The 27,319-nt window shown below is 41.6% G+C and overlaps 1 protein-coding gene and 1 non-coding gene across 12 annotated transcripts in view; one reads left to right on the plus strand and one right to left on the minus strand.

Moving 5' to 3' along the window:
* Positions 1-20,735, minus strand: part of LOC145353842 (nuclear receptor coactivator 3-like) — a 212,395-nt gene extending 191,660 nt beyond the window's left edge. For 5 of the 11 annotated variants that reach the window (XM_080204706.1, XM_080204703.1, XM_080204697.1 and 2 more), the window contains exon 1: positions 15,201-15,306. The gene's annotated coding sequence lies outside the window, so the exon portion shown is untranslated. Of the gene's footprint in view, positions 1-11,851; positions 11,946-15,153; positions 15,172-15,200; positions 15,307-19,035; positions 19,056-20,661 lie in introns of those variants that run through there. The other 6 variants (XM_080204696.1, XM_080204700.1, XM_080204707.1 and 3 more) reach the window with 6 other exon arrangements.
* Positions 20,736-25,499: 4,764 nt separating this feature from the next.
* On the plus strand, positions 25,500-25,706 carry LOC145354131 (small nucleolar RNA U3). Its single transcript, XR_013888810.1, has one exon. It is a non-coding gene; the product is annotated as a small nucleolar RNA U3 (small nucleolar RNA).
* Positions 25,707-27,319: the final 1,613 nt, after the last annotated feature.

A 27,319-nucleotide genomic window follows, 5' to 3' on the forward strand; every position in this document is an offset into this window, starting at 1 on the left:
GCTATCTATCTGCAGACTCCTCATGCTCTCTTCACAACCTATTCTCATCACCAAAATTTAGAAATCAATTCAATTCCTTCATTCTGTGCATTATATATTTCTGCTACATTTGTGTCTTCCTTTTAGTGAAGACAGAACCAAAGTATGCATTTAGCTCCTCATCCATTTCTTTGTTCCCTGTTATGAATTCCCCCGTTTGATTGTAAGGGGCTATGTACATTTCTGTACATCTTCTTCCTTTTGCATATCCATAGAAATTTTTGCAGTCAGTTTTTAATGTTTACTTTCATACTCTATTTTTCCCTTTGATGAATCCCTTGGTCCACATTTGCCAAATTTTTAACTTCTCCCAATCCTCAGGTGTATTGCTTTTTCTCACCAATTTGTGCTATTTCTTTGAATCTAGTACTAATTTGCCTTTTAAGCCATAGTTTGGCCACAGTTCCCTTGCCACTCTAGTGCCAAACAGGAATATACAATTTTGAGTTCATCTATTCATTCCTTGTATGTCTGCCATAGACTGTTCACTGTCCTTACTTTTAGTAATGTTTTCTAGTCCACCATAGCGAACTCATGCCTCATATCATTCATCATAGTTACCTTTACTGAGAGAGTCAGAACCCTGGTCTCAGAATCAGCTACCTCACTATTCACCTTCTATATCATCATGGTTACTCATTCCCAAGGGTTCTCTCAACTAGATTGCCAAATAATCCTTTCTCATTGAACAATACCCAGTCCAAGATGGCCTGTTCCCTTGTTGGTTCCTCAATGCATTGGTTCAGAAAACCATTTGAGCATCCTTGTCCCCCAACCCAACCCAAAGACATCAGTCCTGGTCTTGCCTAGGTGTAACTCATCCAGTTTGCACAGGTCCTGCCTTTCCCAGAACTGGTCTGAATATTCCAGGAATCTGAAACTCTCTCCCTGCTGTTATATCCTGCTGTTTGTACTCTGACTAGCACGTGGAATCCTGAAACAACTAACTTTGAGTTCCTACTTTTTAAAACTTGCTTCCTAACTCCCTATATTGTTTTTAGAGCCTTAACCTTTGTTTTAGAACCTATGTTGTTTGCCCCAGTGTATACCATGACAAACAACTGTTCACCCTCCCTCTTCTGAATGTCCTGCAACCGCTGAGACATGCTTGACCTTAGCATCAGGGAGGCAACATACCATCCTGGAGTGTCGTTTGCAATTAAAGAAACATCTATGTACTCCCCTCGCAACAATCTCCAACGACTATTGCACTTCTACTTCTTTTGCTTCTCTCCTGTGCAGCAGAGCCAACCATGGTACTGCGAATTTGGCTGCTGCTGTTATCCACAGAGAGGCCATTCCCCTCAAAATGGTACATCTGTTTTGCAGGGAGAAAGTCACAGGAGATTCCTGCACTGCCTGTCCAGCCCTCCTGTTCACCCTGAGCTCACCCATTTCCTTCCTGCCTGTGGAGTCTGAGCCTGCAGTGTGACCACCTCTGTACACAAGCTATCCATGATACTCTCCATCATGCAGATGTTCCAGTGTCTCCAGACTCTGTTCCAGCTCCACACCTTAGGCTGCCGTGAGCTGCAGCTGCAAACACTTCATGCACACATACTAGTCCTGGGAACTGGAAATGTTCCTGGTCTCCCACATGGAGTAAGAACTGACCACAGATTGGAGCTCTCCTGCCATGTCTTCCCACTCAAGTCCTTTTAATATTAAGCAACATCAACCAAGGCCTTTTTTCTCCACTGTTATTACAGAATATATTTCTTACAAACAACGAATCATAGAATATTTTAACAATTATAACCAATATTAGTAGTAGGTACCTATCCAACTGTACTCACCCAAACAGCTGCTTAGATTTCCTTAGGGAATGTAATGTTGCACTCTGCTCTTACCATTTTTTAACCACCTGGCTCTGCTTTCTTCTTTTCTTGAATAGCAGAGTTACATTTACAGCTTTCCACTCTGATGGGACTTTTGCAGAACGCAGGGAACTTTGGAAAATTCCAACCAATATCTCTATTGTTGCAGCTGACACTCCTTTTAAGACCCTAGATTGCAGGCCATCGGGTCCTCTTATCCTTTCACTTCTTGATTTACAAGCATTTCTGAGGTTTATTTGCATCTTCTCCAGTGATGATTTGCCCAAAATATCTGCTCATGCCTTCGCCATTTCCTCATTTCCCATTATTCCATCCTCAGGCTCACTCTCTAGATGACCAATACTCCCTTTAGTGACTCTTTTTCTTTTAAATATTTGGAGAAACTCTTACAATCAGTTTTAATATTTTTTAGTTAGCTTTCTCTCATCTTGTAATTTCTCCCTGATTTTTAAGTCATTGTTTACTGGTTTTATAAATTATATCTAATTTTCTGACCTACCATTGATCTTTACAGAATTATATGCTTTTTCCCTTCAATTTGATACCATCTTCCTGAGTTCCTAACTTCCTTAGTTAGGTACGGATGGTGTGTTGTTCTCCAAAAGTCCTTCTTTCTCGCAAGAATGCATCTTTCAGTGTTATCGAATATCTCCTCAAAAGTCTACCGCTGCATCTCTACTTTAACCTTTAACCTAATTTTGCAGTTCACTTTAGCCCGCTGTCATCGTACCCTTTAAAACAATAGTCATTGACTCCCTCTCCTCACCCTCAAAATTTAATGTGAAATTCAACCAAGTTATGATCATTGCCTAAAGGCTATTTCACTATGAGGCCATTAGTTAATCAAAGTTCATTGCATATTACCAGGCCTAGCTGTATTTGGATCTACAATATGTTGCTCCAAGTATATGTGGTACATGTGGGTGCCAACGACGTAGGCAAAGTGCGGACTGAGGATCTGGGGAGGGAGTATGAGAAGCTGGGAATGGAATTAAAAAGTAGAACCGACAAGGTGGTCATCTCTGGGCTACTGCCTGAACAGTGTGCAGACGGGCGTAGGGTTGACAGGATTAAGGAAGTGAATGGGTGGCTCAGAGATTGGTGTGGGAGGAATGGGTTTGAATTTATGGGGCATTGGCACCAGTATCGGGGTAGGTGGGACCTGTTCGGGCGGGATGGGGTTGGTCTGAACCGTGCTGGGACCAGAGTGCTGGCGAATCGAGTAAAGAGGACTGTAGACAGGGCTTTAAACTAACTGGGGGGGGGGGGGGGGGGGGGGGGGGGGGTGTGTGTGCGTGCGAGGGTAGGTGACCTTACGAGGTCTAAAGTTAAGGAGAGGGTACAGGTAAGGGAAGAGGCCGAGGATGTCCCAATAATAGAGGGAGTAGGGGGCGTGAGTATGGTTGGTGGCGTTATGGCAAATAGGGTCCAGGTGAAGGCTGGGATGAAAGCGCTGTATCTGAATGCACGAAGCATTCGGAATAAAGTGGATGAGCTGGTGGCGCAGATCAACACAAATGGATATGATCTGGTGGCCATTACAGAGACGTGGCTGCAAGGTAACAGGGACTGGGAGCTGAATGTCCAAGGGTATCAAGTGTTTAGGAAGGATAGGCAGGAGGAAAGAGGGGGGGACCTAGCTCTGCTGATTAAGGATAGCATCAAGGTGGTAGCAAGGGATGATATTGGAGCCAAGGAGCAGAACGTGGAATCATTGTGGGTGGAGATTAGGAACAGCAAAGGGAGGAAGACGCTGGTCGGTGTCGTCTATAGGCCCCCGAATAATGATCTGGAGATGGGGCGGGCTGTTAACGTGCAAATAAGTGCGGCGTGCAGGAATGGGACGGCCGTAGTTATGGGGGATTTCAATCTGCATATTGATTGGTCGACCCATGTTGGACATGGTGGGCTCGAGGAGGAGTTCTTGGAATGCTGCCGGGATAATTTCCTTGAACAGTGTGTGTTGGAGCCGACGAGGGAGCGAGCTATCTTGGATCTGGTGCTATGTAATGAGGCGGGTAGAATTAGGGACCTTGCGGTGAAGGATCCTCTTGGAGAGAGTGATCATTGTATGGTGGAGTTTCTGGTGCAGATGGAGGAGGAGAAAGTGGGTTCCCGGACACGCGTCCTTTGTTTGAATACAGGGGAGTATGGTAGGATGAGAGAAGAATTGGCGAATGTGGACTGGGGGAGTGCATTGGAGGGAGGGTCTGCTGAGGAGCAGTGGAGGATCTTTAAGAGATCTTTCTTGGTGCTCAGCAGAAATTTATTCCGATGGTCAAAAAGGACTGTAGGAGGAGAGGTAATAAGCCGTGGATAACGAAGGAGGTGAAGGAAAGTGTTAAATTAAAAGCGGAGGAATTTAGAGTAGCTAAGAGTAGTGGGCGAGAAGAGGATTGGGAGAGGTTTAAATGTCAACAAAGATTGACAAAGAAGTTGATAAAGGAGGGTAGGAGAAACTATGAAGCTGGGCTAGCGCTTAATATAAAAAAGGATAGCAAGAGTTTTTATAAATATATAAAAAGGAAGAGGCTGGCTAGGGTGAACGTTGGTCCTTTAGAGGATGAGAAAGGGGACCTAGTGGTAGGGGATGGGGATATGGCTAAGGTATTGAATAACTTTTTTGTTTCTGTCTTCACGGAGGAGGACGTGAATAATTTGCCGGGTGTTAGCGATGGAAAGGTGGTAGGACTGGAGGGTCTTAATGACATTACTGTTACGAGAGAGGCGGTGCTCGACAGACTGGAGGGGCTGATTGTGGACAAGTCCCCAGGACCGGATGGAATGCATCCGAGGGTTCTGAAAGAAATGGCGGAGGTTATAGTGGATGCATTGGTGGTTATTTTCCAGACATCGCTGGATTCCGGGGAAGTGCCGGAAGATTGGAAAACGGCTAATGTTACGCCGTTGTTTAAGAAGGGTGCCAGGCAAAAGGTGGGGAATTATAGGCCGGTTAGTTTAACGTCTGTGGTAGGTAAAATGTTAGAATCCGTCATTAAGGAGGAAATTGCGAGGCATCTTGAAGGGAATTGCTTGATAGAGCAGACGCAGCACGGTTTCATTAAAGGGAAGTCGGGTCTGACAAATTTACTGGAGTTCTATGAGGATGTGTCTAGGGCGGTCGATAGAGGAGAGCCGGTGGATGTGGTCTTTCTAGATTTTCAGAAGGCGTTTGACAAAGTACCTCATAAGAGGTTATTGCAGAAGGTCAGGGGACTTGGAGTTGGGGGTAGGGTGTTAGCGTGGATAGAGGATTGGTTGTCAAATAGGAGGCAGAGAGTGGGGGTCAACGGGTGCTATTCGGATTGGCGGATGGTGACTAGTGGAGTGCCCCAGGGGTCGGTGCTGGGGCCTCAGCTTTTTACCATTTATATAGATGATCTGGAGGAGGGAACCGAGTGTAGGGTGTCGAAATTTGCGGATGACACCAAGATTGGGGGAACGGCAAATTGTGCGGAGGGTGTGGAGAGTCTGCAGAAGGATCTAGATAGGCTGGGCAAATGGGCCAGGAAATGGCAAATGGAATTTAATGTTGGCAAGTGTGAGGTGGTCCACTTTGGTAGGAAGAATGGTAGGAAGGACTATTACTTACGGGGCGAAAAACTGCAGCAGGCGACGGTGCAGAGGGACCTCGGGGTCCTTGTGCATGAGTCGCAAAAACCCAGCTTGCAGGTGCAGCAGGTGGTCAGGAAGGCAAATGGGATGCTGGCCTTCATAGCGAAGGGGATTGAATATAAAAGTAGGGAGGTCTTGCTGCAGCTGTATAGGGCATTGGTGAGGCCGCAGCTAGAGTACTGTGTGCAGTTTTGGGCGCCGCACCTGCGCAAAGATATTTTGGCCTTGGAGGGAGTGCAGAGGAGGTTTACTAGGCTGATACCAGAGTTGAGGGGGTTGAGCTATGAGGAGAGGCTGAATAAACTAGGCTTGTACTCGTTAGAGTTTAGAAGAATGAGGGGAGATCTCATTGAGACGTATAAGATGATGAATGGGATGGATAGGATAGAGGTGGAGAGACTCTTCCCGCTCAAAAAAGACAGTAGGACTAGGGGGCACAGCCTCAAGATAAAGGGGGGGCGTTTTAGAACGGAGTTGAGGAGGAACTTCTTCACTCAAAGGGTGGTGAATCTCTGGAATTCTCTACCCGTTGAAGTGGTGGAGGCTGCCTCACTAAATATTTTCAAGAAGCAGGTTGATGGGTTTTTGATAAGAGAGGAGATTAAGGGTTATGGGGAGAGGGCCGGAAAGTGGAACTGAGCCACGACAGATCAGCCATGATCTTATTGAATGGCGGGGCAGGCTCGAAGGGCCAGATGGCCTACTCCTGCTCCTATTTCTTATGTTCTTATGTTCTTATGTAAATGTCCCACAAACTCATCTTCCAGGCTACCTTTGCATGGGTGAGTACAATCATAACAACATTCAAAGGGGTCAACAAGAGCAAGTCACTCAATTGGTTTCAATACCTACATCTTCCGTTATATGCACATTGCATCTGCTGTATGCAAAAAATCAACAGGATGCACTGCAGGAACTCACTTAGATTACTTCGACAGCACCCCTTTCCCCTGCAATGAGAAAAACTAGGGTAATAATTTCATAGAGAAAGATACTTCTAAACGGTCAAGTCACACAGTTATCCTGATTTGGACATATACTGTCACTCCTTCATTGCTGCTGGGCAAATGACCTCAAATTCTCATGCTTATTAGCATTATGGAAGTACTGTCAGTCTGAGGACTGCAACAATTCAAGGAAATGGCCCACTATGTTTCAGGGTGTGAGAGTTGAGCAGTTAAATGCAATCTTGCCAGCATCACCCGCATCCTGAGACCTTACAACCAGCAAATGAAAAAGATTCCAATACCACTAATCTGGGCTAGATTTAAACCCACATCTGAGAGCCAAAACCAGTGCTGAATGGTGTTTTTACATAACAGCAGTGTTAATTGCTGGGGTTAGAACAGAAATGCATATTTCAAATAAAGATGTATATTTTAACAAATTTAAAAAATGGCCCAGAACTTATTTCTAAAATTCACATTCAGGTGTCAGCCTGACACCACAAGGAGGAATAATTAGAATCTTTAGGGAGTATCATCTCAATCCACGTTGGCAGTCAGTTTGGGCATCAATGCCAATTTAGCATTCACAAGTTTAATGTTGGTGTAAAACTGAAATAGATTCACACTGATACTAAGTATGGATTGACCACTTTGCATCTTTAATGCGAATGGAGAACACCCAATGCCAACCTATATTTACATAGCTTTTTAATGTACAAGTACTTCTAATGTAACATAACAAAACATCTCATGGTCTTTCACCAGAGTATCATGAAACATTACGACATAAACTACATCGAGGTATTAAATGAAATGCCCAAAAGCTTGGTCCAAGAGGTGGGCTTTATGAAGTGAATTAGAGGAGAAAAGTAAAGTTGACAAAGTGAGTTGTATGGAAGGAATTCCAAAGCTAGAGTCCTAGGTAACTGAGGTTATGGCCACCAAAAAGTGGACAATTATAACTGGAATGCACGAGAGGTCAGAATTAGAGGAGCACAGGTATCTCACGAGGGCTACTGGGCTGGAGGAAATTAAAAAGATAAGGAGGGGCAAGGCCGTGGAGGGATGTAAAACTAAGGACGAAAATTCTAAAATCAAGACACTGCATCACTAGGACCCAATGGAAGTCAGGTGAACAAGACTTGATGCAAGTACAGATAGGAACAGCAGTGCTTCGGAGGGCCTCAAGTTTACAGATGGTAGAAGTGAGACACCAGCCAGGAACGTATTGGAAAAGTCAAGTCTAGAGCTAAAGGCATGGATGATAAGACAGGTACGTTATCAAGCGACTTCATGGAGGTGAAAATAGGTGATCTTGGTGATGACACAAGCGTGAGGTTGGAAGCTCATCAGAGGATTGAAATGTGTCACCAAGATGGCAGACAGACTGGCTGAATTTCAAGATTGTTCCAGGGACAGGAATAGAATTGGTAGCTAGGGAATGGAGTTTGGACCAAAACAATGGTTTCGGTTTCCCCAATATTTAATTGAAGGAAACGTCTGCCTCTCCGTACTATACGCCAGAAAAACGACCTGCTAAGTAAGAAGTCTAATTTAGTAACAATGGAAAGAGTGGTGGTGGTGAAATAGAGGTTGGTGTTGTCAGCATACACGTTAAAACTAACACTAAGCCTTCAGATGATGTTGCCAAGGGGCAGCATGTAATTCAGAAACAAGAGAGGGCCATGAATGGATCCTTGGGGGACACAGAGGTAATGGTGCAGCAGCAGGAAGAGAAGCCATTGCAAGTGACCTTCTGGCTATAAGTAGGGAGATAAGAATGGAACAGTCACAGCCAACCAGATGACAGTGGCATGGTACTGGAGGAGGATGGTGTGATCAATCGTGGCAAAAACTGCAGGCAGGTCAGGGAGGATGAGAAGGGAAAGTTTACCTTGTCACAGTACAGATGCATTCAGAAGTGCTAGTCAGGAAGTCTTATTCAAGAGGAAGTGAAATATTACAATGATTCAGTAACATTTCTTTTGGGGAAGAGTGCAAGAAAGGGAACTTTCCTGTATTGGTCTGATGCTGACTTTGACTATGCCTTTAGCCTCTATTCTCTTGAGCTGGTGAGTTTTCATGCACTTAATGGTGAATATTCATTGCCTCCCTCGCAAGTTTTCTTTGAAAAATAGAACTGACCAACGTCAGACATCATATGAAATAAATTAGCAGTTTCCTCAAAATGGACACTTAATCCAACCCTAAAAACCTTCCTGATTTACTGCAGTTAGAAAAACCCTACACTTCAGATTAACAGTAAGGACTACAAAAATAATCAACCTTGAGTGATAATCACAGAAATTAAGTAAATTACTTTTAGCCACTTGGCTAATGGTAGTTTTGATCATTTAGTAGATTTTGCAGATGAGGACAACTCGTTTTTTTTAATGCATATCATCCTATCGCAAATGTTCAAGCCCAATTTTGCTGAAGCAGCACTTTTCCATGCAGTTTTCTCTACACTGTCAGCTATTTACAGAGCTAAGCAGATTAAATATTTCTCAACAAGACCTACAATGGCCAAGGCAAAACTCAAATACTGAAAAAAAAACTAGACATATCCAACATCAGCATGCATCTCATTACCCAATCTAAAACATGGCATCTAGTTCCATGTTGTGTTTTCAGGATCTCTGACTGCAAAGTGAAATGCAATTCTTGTACAAACAGCGCTCAGTGTCATTAGATGCCTCCACGTTTTACAAAAGTTCTGGCCACCTGTAAAAACTAACTGAAATTGTATTTGACCTGCATTAGTGTTGTGAAACATGCAGCGTAGTCCAAAAATTTGATCTGTATACTTCAAATTACTCTCTCATTATACAAGCTTGTATTTTTAACAGTTTGGAATTCAGGATATAATACATTTAAATCTATTAAATTAGTTAGCACTTTGTATTTTGATAGAGGAAAATAACAAAAATGAGACAGCAAGTAACATAGTCACGAAGCAACATTTACTGCAGGCTATGGGCACCTCCCCACCCCTTCAGTCACGAAACTGTGACGAGGAGGAAGAGGAAAAAAAATGGATTAATGAATGTGAACACAGGATGTGAGGACTGCATCTATAACTTCAGTCCAAAGTAAATTAAACCATAATTAGATTAATTGAACTACAATTTATTAAATGACATCAGTTTAAATTGATATAAATACAACTAAAATTTAAGAATTTATGCCCTTCTTTCTGAAAATATTAATTTACCATAATTTATGACAAATATTTATGTCTTCAAAATGCTATTCAGTTGCTAATTTGGATAGAGATGGAGAAACAGTCAAGATAAACTAAATTATTGAAAAATTATGTTAAAATCTGGAATACATAATCTCAAAGGTTGTTGTGAAAGTAGATTCAACAGTAATTTGCAAAATAAATTGAATACGTATAGTGTTTGAGAAAAAAGAAAACACTTGGAAGGCCATGGGGCAAGTGCAGAGGAGTGGGACTAACTGGATAGTTCTTGCAATGAGCTGGCACAGGTACAATGGGCCAAGTGGTCTCCTGCACCATATGATTCTATGATTTCAAGTATTTTAGAACCAATAATCCCCATCATTTTAGAAACTGAATAGCTGATCTTTAGTGTTCAGGAAATGTGTTCAAACACATGTGTTTTTAACATATTTCATCACATTCACATAACCAAAGCATAGCAGCCCTATAAAACACACAAACTGCTTAACTGATACAAAACATGGTTTTTGGTTCTACATTTTTAAACCTTATTGTTTATGCATTCCAAAATTCAAATGTATAGTTACCATGTACACTTTGCTTCTTCTTTTCAAACAAGAATTTTGTTATAAATAGCAGTAACAAATAAGCAACTCAGTAAAATAACTCTCTTACTACATTGAATGTCACCCACTGCAGAAATTCAACCACACTTGCGCATATGTGGAGTACATATCAACCATTTCACAGGCTTGCTATATTTTGAATGCCATGGGCAGTGCACAAGAGCGAAACAACCCAAAAATGGAAACATAAGAAAAGGCTACAAAATGTGGGGGTGGGGGGAGGCGGGGGGAGATGAAATAAAGACAAGAGTAAAGTCACCAGGTGCTTATTAAGTTTTAACAGCCACAAAGTTTTTTATGTTAAAATGCCTACCGTCATATTAAAATGTACCAAATATTGCTTATTTTACTAAATTCTGACAAACTAGAACCTGGTTCTATTTTGGTGAAGAACTGTTGTATTCCTTAAAGGGTTAAATTAAATGTCATGGCATAGGGACTACAAACTGCATATGGAAAATAAAAGCAATATTCATCAGTCAGAGGCTAAACATTGGTTTAATACCTCAGACAGACCTAGGCGTAAATTGTTTTGTAAAATCTTTCAAATATAACAGCAATAAAAATATTCTCGAAAAAACATGACCCTCATTGCTGCATTATTTTAAACATCTTTGTTTTGCAAAACTGTACCTAGAAACCAAACTACAGGAGGACGCCAATATTCATCGATGTGAACATCCTATCTTATAAATAGAATATACTTATACAAGTCTGAAGAATAAAGAAACAGGTCAGTGCTGATTAGAAATATTTTTCCAGCACCCACGTGGCTGTGGATACTGTAACCCAGCTAGCTCTTTCTAACCGCTTCTGATAGTAACCGCAGTCAAACTGAACACTACGCGAGGTCATCGGGTGGTGTTGCTATAACAACATCCTTGGCTGTTCCGGACTGACGTAAAAACTGTATGGAAGTTGCAGTCAGTTGGTGGTTTGACCCAGAGTCTTTAACACAATCTGAAGAAAATAGGAAAATCGACACCCGACCCCTTAGCCTGGCGTACAAATGTACAACCAAACACGAAGCTAAGTCGGGCTGGGGGAAGAGAAAGAGAAAGAGAGAGAGCACGCCTTTCTGCAAAGTGTTTTAGCAGCCACCATTAAAAAGAAACACACACCCAGGCCATCTGCAGTACCAGCCATGGAAGTATCAAAAATTGTAATAAAAGTGTTTTATAGTTCTGTTCAGACATTTAATAAATGCACTGCTGACACCTGAGACATGGAAACGATTTTTCCCCTGCTAGTAGTAAAAATGTTACAACATGTCATTTTTCTTTAATGTCAGCTATGGAAAAATCAGCAAGTGTCCTGCAGAAAGGAAAGCAAATGGTTCCAATCAAGGACAGGTTAAGTGCTGCATTCCAAATTTCGGCACTCTTCGGCATGCAAATTTCATAAACATTCGTATCAAGTCTTAATCGGGTATTCATCTGATGTCTGAACTCGCATTGTGTTTTCTACCTCCTTTTCCCTTTCACTTCTCAGTATAAAGAAAACAGCCAGAGAAATTGTACTCAGTGCAAATGAACGCCATCGCGGACCCTATCGTCATCTAAAAAGGCTTTTAATCCCAAGTGTAAAATAGTTCAGTACCTTTAAATAAACTGGCCAAACCAGAGAGGATGCTTAATACCAGAGAAGGATTTTAAACAGTGTGCACGGAAAATACCGTGCACTCCAGAATATCAAACATTTAGCTTTAGTATTTTATGGAAAGTAGCTCCAGGCTCCTCTAACAGGCCTGCCAATAATGGCATCCAAACAAGATGTAGATGTCAGACCCACCAGTACGTTAGCAGCTGTCTATCAACAGGGTCTCAGCAGACACACCAATGATAGCGGCTTACGAGTGCTATCAGCAAACAAGCCAATGGCAGAAATCCCCCTGCACGCTGTCACCAGACTCGACGACAACACACGAGCCTATCCGACTGCTGCCTGCACATCCACAATTAGAAGCAAGCCATCAAGGAGCTGTCACATTGAATTATCCTGTTCAACAAACAACGTTGCGCTCTTCTAATGCACAAACTGCAGGTATAATCACCGATTTAAATTTAAAAAAACACATTCGGGCACTGTGGTATTTATAAACCCGCAACCGCCAGAAATTAACTGAAGCCAATCGTCAGAACGCAATGAATTCACAGGTTGAAAAAAATTACAAACAGCATATAGCAATTCACACTCGCGACCTTCTGAGCAAGTCTTCCAAAAATAGTGATCAAGTTATGTCGTACGTGTTTTAAGCGTATGTGCATCATTTAATGCAAGATTTTTTTTTCTGTTGGCTAGCACAAAGCCACTTAAAGTGCAAGAACTGAAATTGAATTTGTTCTTTTTCCACATCAGCTTTCAGGCTCCATGCTTGGTAACAATTCTAAACATTCAGAAAATACAATTTTCGACCACAAGCCATTCTAAATGATTACATGCAATATTTTGGATCGTGTTAATATTCCACCATAAAACTAATTTTCAAACTTTTCCTTGTGGAAGATCACTAACAAATATTGGCATACGCTCATCCTAATGATCCAAAGGAAAACATTAAAAGATCTAAGCATTATATAGAAAATGGAAATGTGGTGCTAGTAGACCAACAAAGAGAGAAATACAGAAATTTGAAACGATTGCTAGAAAATTGATGACCTTGGAGATTTCGTGGGATCCCCTCAGACAGTGGGGGCTAATTTGAAAACCTATGCTCCACTACGATTTACTCCATTGATGGGAATATATTTAAAGCGCACCTCATCTGTTTTCCTGAGTCTGCAACGGGGCAAGTGAACCACACTGTTATTGATTAGGAACACCCTAGGTTCAATTTCTGATTTATTCAATCTCAGCTGGGGCAGAAGTGGTAATAGGTGGTTAACTTCTGCTGCATGGGAGTCAGGATAGCATGAATAAAATTAATAAAAACAGACATCCCACTCATTATCTAACAATCCTATTCAAAAAGCACAAGGGGGGGGGGGAAAAACAGTTGTGAACTTTTTTTAACCTTTGGAGACCAATGCCACCCCTTCCTCTTTAAAACTCACTCTCCCACTAAGTATCCCGAAGGATAACCATTTCAGGATAAAGACAACAAGATACTGGAATCACACCCAACATGGGTCACATTTATGACAGGGAGGGGTAAAAGGAAAAAGAAAGAAAGCAGGGGAAAAAACACATCTACAAATCATGCTAATGTTAGACTTTAAAAATGAGTAATAGATCGCAAAGAAAGGTGAAAACTGGCAAGTGTACTGAAATAAAGGCTGACTAGTTATAGCCTCTCAATTTTAACAAGCATTCATAAAACGACTTACAAGGCAGTTGCAGGCATCCAAATATCTTTAAAAAATGGATTTTAAATTATGGTGCCGAAGCATTTAATGAAGAAGTCCTGCCCACAATTTTTTCCCCAGTGTGTGTATCACAGGAAGACTGATAAGAGAGGGTGACATTAGAAATCTCACATATAAAGAAAGTGTGTATTACAGCCATACAGGAGGACTGACGAGGGGAGTGACATTAGCTATCTTGCATAGGAAGGAAATGTGCATTATAGGCATACTGGAGAGAGGGGAGGGTGATATTAGGAATCTTGCATAGAAAAAGTGTGTAATACAGGCATACCGCTGGACTGACAAGAGGAGGGGGTGACAATAGTAATTTTGCAGAAGAAGGATGTATGTATTACAGGCATTTGCAGTGGCACAGTAGTTGGCACTGCTGCCTCAGTGCCAGGGATAGCAGATTCGATTTCTGGCTTGGGTCACTGCCTCTGTGGAGTTTGCACATTCTCCCTGTGTCTGCAAGGGTTTTCTCCCATAGACTGAAAGACGTGCTACCAGCTATGCTAAATTCTCCCTCAGTATACCTGAGCAGGCGCTGGAGTGTAGCAACTAGGGGATTTTTCACAGTAGAAAAAAAACTTAGACGGACTGACAAGTGGAGACGGTGACATTAGGAATCTTGCAGGAGGAAGAAAATATGTATTACAGGCATATAGACGGACAAGGGTGGCATTAGGAATCTTGCACTGGAAGAAAGTGTGCATTACAGGTATACAGAAGGAATGAGAAGAAAGTGACAAGACATACTAGGCATCTCGCATAGAAAGAAAGTGTATTAGAGGCATACAGAAGGGCTGACAAGAGAGGAGGGTGACATTAGGAATCTTGCATAGGAAGAAAGTGTGTATTACAGGCATGCAGGAGGACTGACAAAAGGAATGAGTGTCATTAGGAATCTTGCACAGAAATAAAGTGTGCATTACAAGCATACAGAAGGACTGACAAGAGAGGAGGATGACATTCCAGGCATCTCTTGCACAGGAAGAAACACCATTTGGAGAAAATAAAACTGAGATCGGGATTGAATAAAACCATCTCTCCCCCCCCCGCCCCGCCCCGCCCCCCCAAAACAAAACCCAAACTATCGTCGACAAGACGGGGGGGGGAACACAATGCCATAGCGACGGTTTGACTGACAGGGCGGGCGGCCAGTGGGTGGGTGGGTAGTGGGCTGGCGGGCGGGCGCCGGGCTCTCCAAGTTCGGCCTCAGTCATTAAGTTGTCCCGAAGCGAGATTTTGGTAAGCGCCGAGGCGAGGCGGGGCCCCACCGGGAGCGGGCGGGGATGTGTCGATATCGGTGTGTGGGGGTGTGTGTGTGGTGGGGGGCGTTGGACAAGCCTTTCCATCCACCCTCTCACCCCCCTCCATGTTAACAGGTTAGTTTGAGGCTCTCTCAGGTGAACTTCAGCCCGGGACGGAGAGACGGCGCTGAAGGCGGGCCCGGGGATGGTAGGGGCTTCTCCACAAAGAGAATTGGGGGGGGGTAATTAAAATAATAATAAATAAATCACTTCATAAATAAATAAATAAACATACACAATTTACCTCATACCCCTCTCCCGGTTATTTAATCATCCCCGCCCGCCACTCACCGCGCTGGCTGTTACTCGGAGGAACATTCCAGTATCCTGACCTTCGTTTCCCTAAATAAGCCGAGTAAAAGCGCCGCCATGTTGCTCCTTGTTTATTTAAATCTCGGATCACTCCCAGGGAGGGAGGGAAAGGGGGCGCCCGGCCTCAGTGCGCATGCTCGCCGCCGCGGGGCCAGCTGGGAGTTGTAGTCCATCGAGCTGCTCAGGTGACCCTGACCTGTCCCTGCTCTGTGTTGTGCCAACAGTAAGCAGTCTCACAACACCAGGTTGGAGTCCAACCAGTTTATTTGACAGTAATCCCACAAGCTTTCAGAAACGGCGTCCCTTCGTCAGGCCTGTGGAAGGTTCTGATCAGAGAAGGGCGTATGAAGTCACGCACAGTTTAGAGAATAGTGATTAGAAATGCAAGTCTTTATGGCTAACCTGCTATTCAAGCAGGTGTTGTGAGATTTCTTACTCTGTTTGCCCCAGTCCAATGCCAGCATCTCTACATCTATGTGTGACAAGTCAGGCTCACATTAACACTGCAATAAAGTTACTGTGAAAATCCCCCAGTCCGGCTCCTGTTTGGGCACGCTGAGGGAGAATTTAGCATAGCCAATGCACCTAACTAACACATTTAAGTTTATTTATTAGTGTCATAAATAGGCTTATATTAACACTGCATTTGAAGTTCCGGTGAAAATCCCCTAGTTGCACACTCTGATGCCTGTTCTGGTACCCAGAAGGAGAGTTTAGCAGGGCCAGTGTATCTAACTAGCACATATCTTGGACTGTGAGAGGAAACTGGAACACCTGGAGGAAACCCACGCAAACACAGATAGAACGTGCAGAAATATGCACATTGAAAACTATTTGAGATGCCCAAGTAGGCTGACATTAACACTGCAATGAAGTTACTGTGAAACTCCCATAGCTGCTGCTGACAGCGAGTTAGGCAGGCTGGCTGGCACGAAAGTGTTTGGTTTTACCACGGTAAAGGGAAAGAATGTAACCCGCACTGCAGTTTCGTTCAACCATCTATGAAGCTCATCTTTCTTCTGTCAAGAAAAAGATACAAAAGTCTGAGATCACGTACTATCTGACTCAAGAACAGCTTCTTCCTTGCTGCCATCAAATTTTTGAGCTGACCACCATATATTAAGTTGATCTTTCTCTACACCCTAGCTATGACTGTAACACTCCATTCTGCACCTCCTTTCCTTCTCCACTATGTACTCTATGAACAATATGTTTTGTCTGTGTAAGTCGCAAGAAACAGTACTTTTCACTGTATCCCAATACATATGACAATAATAAATCAAATCACTTAATTGCAAGTAATCTGCTGCATCCCCCAACAGGCAAAATAAAACTGCAAATTTGCAGTTCAGCAAAATGCTTTAAAATGAATCACAAGCAACCAATGTCCAACTGGAGAAAAATCTGGTTTTGATACTTTGTGTGCAGGACAAAAATGTGAAAAGGTTTATTTACTTATTAGTCACAAGTAGGCTTATATTAACATTGCAATGATGTTACAAAATTCCCTTGTCGCCACACTCCAGCACCTGCTCAGGTACACGGAGGGAGAACTTACCATGGTCAAGGCAAGTAACCAGCACGTCCTTCGGACTGTGGGAGGAAACCAGAGCACCCAGAGGAAACGCACACAGACATGGGGGAGAAGGTGCAGACAGTAACCCATCTGGGAATCAAATCCAGGTCCCTGGATGCTAACCACTGTGCTGCCCTGCACTACATTTAATGGCAAGTAATCTGCTGCATACCCCCAGCAGGGAAAATAAAACTGCAAATCTGCAATAAAGCAATACACTTTGAAATGAATCACAAGCAACCAACGTCTATCTGGAGAAAAGTCTGGTTTTCACATTTAAAGTGTGCAGGACAAAATGTGCAAAGTTTTAAATATAGATAACTTAAGTATGTGGTGCATTTATTGTTAGTATTTCATAAAGAACATTATTGAGTCTATGATAAAGACAAATCACTGCGGATGCTGAAATCTGGAACAAAAACAGAAAATGCTGGAAAATCTCAGCAGGTCTGACAACATCTGTGGAGACAGAATAGAGCTGATTTTGAGACTCTGGATGACACTTCATCAGAGCTGATAACATGGACTTCTCTTTCTCTCAGTCTACTCCTGTACATCTAATCCCTTCTCCCTCATTTATGGAAGGGGGTTTATTTAAAAGAGTTGGATGTGCTCAAGGCAAAATATTGGATATGTTTATAGCTTTTTGGGTAGGGAATTAGGACAATAAATTTATGCAGATGAGATATTCAAGGCAGTGATAGTACAAAGAATTTACCTGGAATTCAGGACATTGCTCTATGTACCTTCCATTGGCAATCAGTATAGGGAATTTGGTATAAAGTATTCAGTACATTGCTTGTTTTGTGTACCTGTTTCTATTAACAGAATATATATAATACATATGGTTTTGAGAATTGGGATAATCCCATCAGTTATCTGGAGAGTTACAAACAGAGAATAATCACAGAGTCTTTGTAAGTGTGACAGTGGCATCAATCCTACAGATCAAAAGTTCAGGCATACAGATAATCAGGTTATCATGGATACAAGCTATTCAGCAAAGCAGTAGTATAATCATGCACACAGGACACATTTCAGAGTCCATATGATTGCAAAAGATAATTAAAAGAATCTTCAAACAAACTTTTGCTCTCCAGGTCAGAAATAACCTATTTGAGAAAAAAGAATTTGAATCAAATAAAGATTACAAGTTAGCGTTTGATTTGTTGTCTTCATGATTCAATAACAAATGGACAGATTCCAACAAATCTAAATTAAGAATTCATTAATCATGATTTTCACTTCAAGGCAGCATTGTGGAGCTAACAGGAGTAAAACTATTACTTCAAAAACAGAGTCTAGTTTGATTACATACATTACTGTCAAGACATATGTGTGATTGTCTATTCATTGTTATTTTGATCTTGCAATGCTCAAATTATATTTCTGAACATAAGTGTATGTAAACAAATCATGAAGTCCTAATATTGCTGGTTTCCTTCAATGAATCATGAATCTAACAACATAATTACAGTATAAATATTAAAATAATTACATGGAAATAAATATATGTCTGGTGTTAATGAAATGCACACCTTGAGAACTTTATAGATGAGAACATACCAACTCACTGACTTCTAACCTCATCATTCACTCATCCTATATGACCCCGATTGTAATTCTGAAAATGAATGGATTAAAATCTCACTCATGGAGTTGAGTGTCATTTGCTTCCAACCCACTCCTCACCTCAAACACTAATTTACTGATGAAACATCCTATCAATTCAAAACAGAACTACATTTAAGCTAATATCCAAGTTGATTTTTTTAAAAAAAGGAATGCATTAGTCCCCAATATCTCTCGTGATCTCTGGTGCATTGTTAAGAAAATTTCCAAATTTATTAGGTGGAATAACTGAGACAGAGACCACTCTGTTGGTGGGATCGCCAGCTGTTTCCTGATGTTACTGTAGTAGTCGTCGAAATTCAGTAATTAAATCTGCAGCACATTTATGTTGATTATCTGATAACACAAATGTCAGATGGTTTACTTCAGACATGTGGCAAGAAGGTTGTGAGTCAGCACAATCGATGTTGTCCACTGAAGAGTGTAATATGCAGCATTCCTCAGGCATTACAGAGCAAAAAAAGATACACAAAATGAAAGCCATAGCCTGCAACGCCCATATCCCGTGAAAGAAAAAAAATAGCCGAACCACCAAGATGAAAAAAAAATCAGACCTAGTTTAGACTAGTTTAAGCAATTTATTTAATGTGCCCTATACATACATACCGATTAAGTGTGGTGGCGGTAGTTCACTGGGAGTCCACGTTGCTGTGGCAATGTGCACTTTTTTGTAATGTAGTCTGGAGCTATGAATAGTGACAGTAGAGGCACCAATTTTCTTTCCATCACATGGCTGACAGAAATCTCTCCGCCCCACTGGCACAGGTTGGGAGGATTTGCAGATTTCTACATAACCTGCTTGGTTACATTATGATCTCTCCGTCCTTGTTGGGACTCGAATCCGGAGCTTCTAGCTCAGAGGCAGGGATGCTAGCCACTGCACCACCATGCAAATGTAGTTCTATGCAAACAGGTCTCACTTAATTTAGAATAGGGACAGGCTTCTCTATTTTCCTTTATTTCTGTCAGTTCCTTGCTTCCCTTTACTGAACCACCCCTGCTTCTTCTGCCTTCACCGTGCCCATTAACCTCCTGCCTCTGATTCGGGAATGCAAACAGGCATATTTTTAGCTTCGCTGCAACCTCCTTTTCACAATGTTCGCACTTGCCATGCGTGGATTTTCAAATGCTAAACGATTGGGACTACTTTAATTGCAAGCAAGTGGTGTGGTTCAGAACTGAATGTCATGTATAATTATTTCATTCAACTAAAGATACATCTAAATTTCAAAAGGTAGTTTGTTCACTGCATTATTCAATTGGCTTTTTACTTTTTAAAGAAAGAAATGTGCCCTCCCACATGCTGTGTCCTTTCTGATCTGCAGCACCATTGAATGAAGTATCATTTTGCGCTCCCCTCAGAACGCCAGAAGTTTATTTAAGGTTGTGCTTAAATCTTCTCCGGTAAATAAAACAAAAATCTGACCTTGTGATTAAAGACAGTGTCGTTAAATCTACACCGACTCTTAATAGAGTTGTGTGCATTTCTGTTTGCAATTGAAATACCAATATTAACAGGGTTAATTTCGTATCAATTATTTTGTTATGGTAATATCCCATCGTGCAGTTCACAACCTGTTTTTTTTAGAAAAAAATGCTTGTGCGTACGTGCAGCGCCTTGTAAAAATGCGCATTGGGCTCTGGAAGAATGTGGGCGGCGGTGTCTGCAGCTGGGGGAGGTGCGGAGAACACCCAAGTGTCAGCACTACCTTTATAAGGGCGTGTAAACCACAGGTACCGATGCTTAATTCGAATACAACACACACAAGTTACTGGCAAAGGAATGGACGAGGGAGGGTTCATTGATCTGGATTTAAAGATCACATATATACACCCACACACACAAACGCCCTCTGCTGCATTGACTGGTTTCCATAGCTTTCTTCAAAGATTTTTAACCCCAGGCTTTTTTTAAAAAAAATCAGCCCTGAGTCGCCGCTTAGGTTTCCGCCCCTCTTAGTCTCTTCCCAGCATCGAAATACATTATACTCTTGAGAAATCAAGGGGCTGGAGAGACCAGACCATCGTATGTACCGTCAGTAAGAAACTGACTTTTCTCTACTAATACAACGGGGGAGGGGGAAGAAAGATAAACATGTTCAAATTACATTCCACTCGAAGGGAGATAGTCAGCAGAAGAACTGCAGCTTTCGAGGAGAATTCTAAAATTAGAGTGTGTGTCACTTTTGCCACTTGGCAAGTGAAACACTTTTTCTTTCCTATTTATTGTACCTCGATGATGCAGTGTCCACTCGTTGTCCTGCGGGTTAGAAGAGACCCTCCCACGAATGGATTCTCATCTTAAGTGCTCGGTGAAAGTGAAACTTGTTTCAAAGGCAAGCGCGACGATAGAGCAGTTTCCCAGCCGCTGAGCACTATGGGCTAGCATGGCATCCATTAATAAGCAATCCGCAGCTATTTAACAATGGGAGACAAAGAGTCGGGAACCGAACGTGAATCTGAATTTCAGCCCGCTACTACCGCCATTCACATCTATTGCTTCGCTTTTCTCTAATGGAAAATACTAAGAATGCTCACTTCACAGTATTTAAGAATAGAGGTATGAAGGTATGACGAAGGGCTGCACATTAAAGCGAGGGGCGAAGCGAATAATGTCCAGGGCCATGATATTTCTGTAATTTGGGTAGCCCCGAGAAGTCAACAGTAAAACTATTGCACCAATATAAATATTCCCATTCATCATAGCAACCATACTTACCAATATTTTAGTGTAATTTGCACGGAATTAAGATACTCGTGTTATGAATTTACACCTTACCCTGCGTTTGAGACTGCAAACTCATTTCATTTCAGAGCTCTTAACCTTGCAATTATGTCTTTTGTACAACACAGACAAGTTTTTCCAAAATACTTCATTTTCTGGGAAACAATCTGGTCATGAAATATGCTATGTAAATGCAAATTGTTCCTTTCCTATTTTACCCTTTTGGTGCAAAGCAGTTTGGGATGTGTATGACAGAAACAACTACATACTCTAGAGATCAGAGATTATTCAATGAGCTAAAATCACATAACACAATTTAGCTTTACACTTGTTGCAACTCCAACCCAGTGCGAAGGAATGTTACAGAATTATTTTGAATAGTTTTAGCATCTGGAGATTTGAAGCGCCTCTTCATTTTCTCAAACCATCAACCCACTTAATTGTCTATCAGTAAATCAGTGCAATGTATAACCTAACTTGATCACTGTGGTACAGTGGTTAGTACTGCTGTTTCACAGCACCAGGGACCCAAATTCAATTCCTGTCTTGGATCACTGTCTGTATGGAGTTTGCATGTTCGCTCTGTGTCTGCATGGGTTTCCCCCCTCAGTCTGAAAGATGTGTTGGTTTGGTGCCCTGACCCAAACAGGCGCTGGAGTGTGGCAACTAGGAGAATTTCACAGTAACATCATTGCAATGTCAATGTAAGCCTTGTTTGTGACTAATGAATAAACTTTACTAGTTCGCATTTCTGTAGCATCTTTTACATAGTAAAAACATCCAGAAGTGTTTCACAGGTGTTTCGTCAAGACAAAAAAAAGCTGACAAAAAGCTTAGTCAAAGAGAAAAGGTTTTTAATGGAAGAGATGAGGGGGGAATTCCATAATTTAGGGTTAAAGAGTTGGAGAAACATAGAGTTCTTATGAATTAGAGAAGATTACAGAGACAGAGGGGCACGAGAAGTGAAGGGAATTGAGCACAAGGATGAGAATTTAAAAACTGAGGTATTTAGAAACAGGGAGTCAATATAGGTCAGTAAACCTAGAAATGGTGAGTGAATGGGATGGTGCCATTTAGGATACTGGAGCAACGTTCTGGATGTGCCTACATGTATTGAAGTTCGGAGATGGGAAGCCAACCAAGACTGAGTTGAAATAGTCCAAGTCTGGAAGTAAGAATAAAAAGGTAAAGCTTTTAATGGTGGATTGAGGTAGGTAGAAGCAGAGATGGGAAATAGATTAAAGAAGTTGCATCTTTATACTGAGCAGAGGGGAAAAATGATCATGCCCTCATTCTGGACTGATTCAAACTTTGGTATCAGAGATAAAAGAATACATTTTAACCCTTTGTACTGGTAACACCTCCCTACTGTTCTTTCAGTCAAATCTTTTTTCAGCCCTGCATTTAAAAGGGTCCCTTGCTGAATTACACTGATACTCAAGTATGAATCCAGTCCAGACTAATGCCATTTTCATTAACAATAATTTTAAAAATAATGGCACTAAAGAATGCCCAATACCAGATGGTTTTCATTTAAGGGTATCAAAAGGAATAGGTGAGAATGTGCCATGTATTCTTCCAAAGTCCTCTCAATTCAGGAACCATTCTTTTTAGATTGGAAACTTGCACATCACCTCACTATTTAAGAGGAGAGAAATCCATGAAATTATAAAATTGGTTAGCTAAACATCTGTTATCAGGAAATTGTTAGAATCTATAATTAATCGTGACTGAATATGCTTTTTTTCCCCCGTATGAGATAATGCCAGCAGGAATGTGTGACAGGCAGGCAGATCATGCCTGACAAACCTGATTGAATCTTTTGGGGTAGTGGATAGGCCAATATTTCTGGCTATCATTTATATAACTTCCAGAAAGCATTTAATAAAAGTCTCCCAAAGAGTTATAGTTAAACTTGAAACTCGTGCAATTGAGGACAACCCCTTGGGCTGGTCAAAGGCAACAGAGTAATGGGCAGCTATGCTAAATGACAGGATATGACGTACTCAACAAGGGTATCTACTTTTCCTATCTAATATTTTAGGATTGAAAGCCAAATATACTCAAGTTTTCAGGTGTCACAAAGATAGGCAGCATAGTAAACAGTGGAGATGAGAACAGATGTTAATTTAATACTGTATAAACAAGTGTGAGGTTATCCATTTTGGACATAAAAGGCTGGATAACTTTACTTTATAAACGGTAAAAAGATAAAAGCAGCGCAAGCCCAAAGCCTTTCAGTGACCATCGATACAGATTAAAATGTAATTTGGAAGATTATAGAGTGATTTTAATCACTTTTTTGATGTGATTTATTATTCTCACATGTATCAAATCAAATGTCAAGATATCACGAAGAACAACAACTAGGGTAGGGAAAGAGAAACTATTGATATGGGTCGGGGAAGGCATAGCATATCCTAAAATTAGAACCATGCCTTTGAGGAGTAAAGTTAGGAAATCCTTCTACATGAAATGTAGTTACAAAATCTGAACTATTCTGCAAAGGGCCGACGATGCTTAGCCAATTATTAGTTTTAAATCCGAGATCAATAAATTTCTGCTTTCTAAGGTATTAAAGGATTGGGGGGGGGGGGGGTGGTTTGCGGGGGCAAGTAGGCCGCAGGTTAGTCATGATGTAATTGGACTGCAGAACAGACTCGAAAAGGAGCACGTGCCACCACCTGTTACTGTGTTAATATCTCTTTGCTTGTAACAACTGCACTTGCACTACTAGTACAGCTAGCACTGTTGCATAGGTGAATAGATTGAATCTTGCTGATAAAAGGGTGAGTTGCAAATGTTAAGAATCTGCTGGTTGATTTGCATTCTTGCCATTTGAACAAACGACAACGCACCCCTGTACTTGCCCCCGTTACTTTTAAGAATTTGCTAGATTTGTGCAACCTCTGGCTCGAAATGGAACAGTTTATATAGTTCAGTCTCATTCCTGCATGCAGTCACTCTTGTTCAAAGTTTTTTTTAAAAAAAGGCACATTTAAATGACCCCATCCTCTCCTAAACCATATTTTTTTCCCTCTATTTTTAAAAGATCCAGTTTGACTAATTCACTCCACATCATTACTTTCTCTGTCAAGTCTCACTGGTTATGATCAGTTCACGGAGGTATCCGAGATGTCGTGTTTCCCTCAACAAACCATAATCGACTTATACTTTCAGTAAGATATGGGGCAAAGTTGCGTCGACGTGGCGCATGCTCTGCTCCAGGAAGATCCTGCAATAAATTTAGTTTCAGCAGTACCTTCACATCTCTCCCGACTTCATGTTACAAATTTGGAATTATACTAACATTAAGAGTTAAACTATAACCAGTGTGTAATCAGAATGGCACAAGAATACCGCCTATTGTGAATCAGAGAGCGGAAGTGTCCCCGAGTTGATCTCAGATTTCGGCTTTCGATGACAGCAAAATGCACTGCAACTCACCTCAACGATCCTGAGAGAACTAAAGTTCCTGATCACTGGTTAATTTGAGGAAGGTCGAGATATAATTTGCCACGAGGCGGGCTTGCAGAAACCTAAAAGTATTGTAGATCCCAGTCTAGAAATCGTTTATGCTGTTTTGATTTTATTTTGCAAATTGCCTCAGATTATTAACAGAACCTCAAGAAACCCCTTGTTGGGATTAAAGGACACTGGATCCAGTATGGTATTTGTTTAAAATGTTTCTTTCTAATGTCTATGGTAACATTCCTAAGTGTTTATGTTCCACACGGTTCGGAATTTTAAAAACATTTTACAGTTGTGTCCCACTTACCTTGTTCAGTTTTTAAAAATTAAGTTTCTTCAAAATTATTTCAATGGAAATACCCCTACTCACTTCCACACACAACCCCCGAATCAAAAATGACATTTGCACCGAGAGAGTAATGCTGCAGATATGCTTTTTACGAGTTTGTGTAATATTTAACACTAACCACTGGATGGTGTCCATTGAATCCGAGTGGCCTGGTGCAATTCTTAGCAATTCCAACAGGGATAAAGGAGGATCCAACAGGCCAAAAGCAGCCCCAAAATAGTTCTGCTACGTTCACCACCTTTACTCCCTCTAATCCACATGTCGTCATTGCCCACCAGCCATTACTGCATATATATCACGAATGGTCTACTCCTACTCAAGTTCTACGTTCATATGGTTGCCCACTCTCCGATTGTTTTGGTACCCCTGGAATTACCAATTCTTGTCCTGGACACTGATGCCTAGGCTCTGGGAGAAGAGTGCTGCCTACTGAAGTTTGCAAATGGGCTGTCTCAGTTGCCTATGGGATCTGGGTTTGTAATTTCCGTACCCACCGTCTTAACTGATACACAAAGAATGTGTCCCTCCTTCACACTTAGGGATCATTTCTGTAGTGTTTTCCTAGAGAAATGTGTTTCTAAAGTGTGTGGTCTCACAAACCACGAGGAGGATTTACAGTGTTCTCTTCTGAGCAGGAAGCTGGCACTGAGTGTTGCTTTTAGCAACTGCTTAATGTCATGAGTGTTCCTTCTCTCTCGTAGAGAGATGGAGGAAGAGAACACAGTCTGAGGTTTCTGGCTTTCCCTTTCAAGAAGGAGCCTGTAATTTATCCTTTGCTGGTCCCTGCCAGTTAATAATGTAAAATCAAAATGCTGCAGATACTGGAGCAACATCTATGGAAACAAAGTTAACTGCGAGTGCAATGTGACTGTTCTTTGGAATGGCCACTGAACCTGCCATTCATCGTAGCTTTGCTAGAATTGCAGCATTGTTGCAGTGTGCATCCAGGATTGCCAAAAGAAAACTTCCACAGTTTCTGCAAATTTCAATTGACTACTAAGCAACCTGGACTGGGTTTACAAGGTGCTTTTATATTGGGATCACCACAACTATAGTTTGGGATGTACTACTTTACAGAAAATTAATCATTTTTGAAGTGCAGTCACCGTTACAATGGCAGCTAATACGTGCACAGCAAGGTGAGAAAATTACTAGATAATATTTAGTGACATTGGTTAAGGGATTAAATAAAAATAACTCCACTGCTGCTACAACTTTTATATCCACCTAAGGCCGCGGATAGAGTTATTTCCATCAAGATAGCATCTTCAACAGCACACTGGTCCCTCAGAATGACAGCTGAGATTATATCCTTATTGGATAGTAGGAGGAGGATCGGAAATCTTCATTGCAAAGACTAGCACTGCCCCCCCCCCCCCCCCCCCCGCCACCAATCTTGCCCTTTTAACGCAGTGCAGTATTTAAAATTTCACATAGATAGCCACACACACTAATTCATGGGGGGGGCGGGGGGAGGAGGAGGAGAAAAGAAGCAGGGTAGTTAGTGAAGAACTTCCGAGGGACCCTTAAATCCTTTCAAAAGGAAAAATGTGAACTGAATGGCAAAATATATACAGCTTCTCATTTTATAGTAAGGGCAACCTTGGACAAAAGATATTTCTTTTTCATAGAATCCCTACAGGCCCATCGAACCTGCACCCACACACACCCATCCCCACCCATCCCCATAACCCCACATATTTACCCTGCTAATCCCCCTGATACCAAGGGGCAATTTAACCTGGGCAGTCCACTTAACCAGCACACCTTTGGACCATGGGAGGAAACCACAGCATCTGGAGGAAATCCGTGCAGACACGGGGAGAATGTGCAAGCTCCAGTCACCAAAGACCAGAATAGAATCTGGGTCTCTGGCACTTTGAGGCAACAATGCTAACCACTGTGCCACCCTTTATATCATGCAAGTCACATTGGACTCAATATCAACTGTTTCTCCTCACAGCTGCTTGAGTATTTTCAAAATTAGGTTCAGAATTATCATGATACATTTTCATAGCAATGTAACAGTTAAAACTTATGACAAGGTTATTTCCAAAGCAAAGCAATTAATAATAAATGCATATCATTGTTGTTGACCCATTGCTGAAGTTAATTTGGTTACCATTTAAGGTAACCAGAAGTGAGAAACTGCCAAATTGTCTCTTTTGGACATTACTGTAACATTCAAACAATGGTTTCAGGAACAAGCATAGCAAACTGTGAGCACCCCATCAGTTGCAAAACCAAATTCTATTTAATGCCTGGCCTAAATTTCTTGCACAGGACAATGCAATTCTAATTCAGAGCTGGTTACACAAATTGTCAGTATTTCCATCAGTGGCTAT

This window comes from Carcharhinus amblyrhynchos, chromosome 16 (genome assembly GCF_965287045.1).
Source record: "Carcharhinus amblyrhynchos chromosome 16, sCarAmb.v2.hapA, whole genome shotgun sequence".
Taxonomy (NCBI): Eukaryota; Metazoa; Chordata; class Chondrichthyes; order Carcharhiniformes; family Carcharhinidae; genus Carcharhinus; species Carcharhinus amblyrhynchos.